Source organism: Micropterus salmoides, unplaced genomic scaffold, assembly GCF_014851395.1.
Source record: "Micropterus salmoides isolate LMB-PRFRI ecotype aquatic unplaced genomic scaffold, ASM1485139v1 Ms_hic_scaffold_2, whole genome shotgun sequence".
In the NCBI taxonomy this organism is placed as follows: domain Eukaryota; kingdom Metazoa; phylum Chordata; class Actinopteri; order Centrarchiformes; family Centrarchidae; genus Micropterus; species Micropterus salmoides.
The window spans coordinates 45,679,456-45,680,951 of record NW_024041150.1 but is presented as its reverse complement, the minus strand read 5'-3'; the positions used below and the strand labels follow the sequence as shown (position 1 = coordinate 45,680,951).

The 1,496-nt window shown below is 44.5% G+C and overlaps 1 non-coding gene across 1 annotated transcript; it reads left to right on the top strand.

Moving 5' to 3' along the window:
- The first annotated feature begins 785 nt into the window (after positions 1-785).
- trnat-agu lies at positions 786-859 on the top strand. The gene has a single exon. It is a non-coding gene; the product is annotated as a tRNA-Thr (tRNA).
- The last annotated feature ends 637 nt before the right edge of the window (positions 860-1,496 follow it).

Sequence of the window (1,496 nt, the reverse complement as noted above, 5' to 3'; positions counted from 1 at the left end):
AAAGACAGCAACGCATAAATGAAAATTAATAAAGAGTAGCACAGTCAGAAGTACAAGGCATAAACACAAGTCCAGCTAAAAATGAATCTATCAACACTAAGGAGCAGCCGAACTATCACTAAGAGGCAACTCAATTAGGCGGCAAATCATTGAGAGGCAGGACAGAAGAGAGAGAGGAGCAATCAACTTACTGTAAAACAGCGCACCAACATAGATTTCAACAACATACATATTTAGACAATCTCCTTACCAGTGAACAGAAAAATGGTGCAGAGGTGAATACTGCAGACAGCAAACGCTGATGTCAGTGTGGCGAGGGGAGGGGCAGAAAATGCGGAAGTATGGAGCCTTAAACCCTCCCGCGTCCGCTCAGCCAATCCCTGCCGACACTCCCACCTCACAGCGTTACACGTCCGTTAACGCTCCATTGGGTTACATTTACATTTATTCATTTAGTGACTTAAAATTGCTATATATGTCAGATGATACGCGTCTGTTAACTGAATCTGAACTTGTTGGTCCACTGCAAAGTCCCTCTTGTCAAACAGGACTAGTGCCACTTTGTCCCTTGACCTCGCTAGTCCCAGCTCATCCCTTCTCCTCTTGTGGCTCCAGAGGCCTCAACCGTGTTGGCTTTTCCGCTACCGCATGCCATCCCAGAGGTGATGAGTAAGTCTGTTTTTCTTTGCTTTGATTTTACTGAAAAAGGACTGCAAGATGTTAACAAGCCCATTTGATTTCATTGAAACATTCAAATGAAAGTCTTCCAAAAGCTCACAGCGTGTGGCGCCGTGGCTTAGTTGGTCAAAGTGCCTGTCTAGTAAACAGGAGATCCTGGGTTCAAATCCCAGCGGTGCCTAACTGGAGCTTTTAATAACGATAACGACTTCCCAAGGACAAAAACCAGATTAACCTAATGCAGCTTCAAGAAAACGCGAGTGAGCAAGTAGAATGTGGCAATCCTAAGACTTGATTCCAAAACCAGACCACCTGAAACAGGTAGCATAGTTGCCTGCGGCAGGTGCTGTGGCTTAGTCGGTGAAAGCACCTGTCTTGTAAACAGGCGATCCTGCGTTCAGATCCCAGCAGTGCCTTTACAACTTAATGTGTCCATGGGAGCTTCTACCTATTCAAATCTGAAAACAGGAAATTGCTCCCTCTTTTAGTAAGTTCACTTAAATATCCTCTGACTGAATCAGCTCAGTGTTTCCAAAATCTGTCCTTTGATGTACTGGTCCTTACTGACTTCTGTCCTGGTGATCTCACCACAGCCTGCTCTACATTCTCTAAACCATGGAAGACAAACTAGTGCTATTGCGGTTGAGACCTATTTTACCCAACAATAATTGGTAGAAATGCTGGCCTTGGTATCCAGAAACCAACTGCTTCCTGTTATAGCAGCTTCACCAAGGAATGAATATCCTCTGCGACAGGTGTTCTGGGTTCAAGTCCTGCTGTGGAAGAAAGATTTTTTTTCAACATAAACACTCTGGACT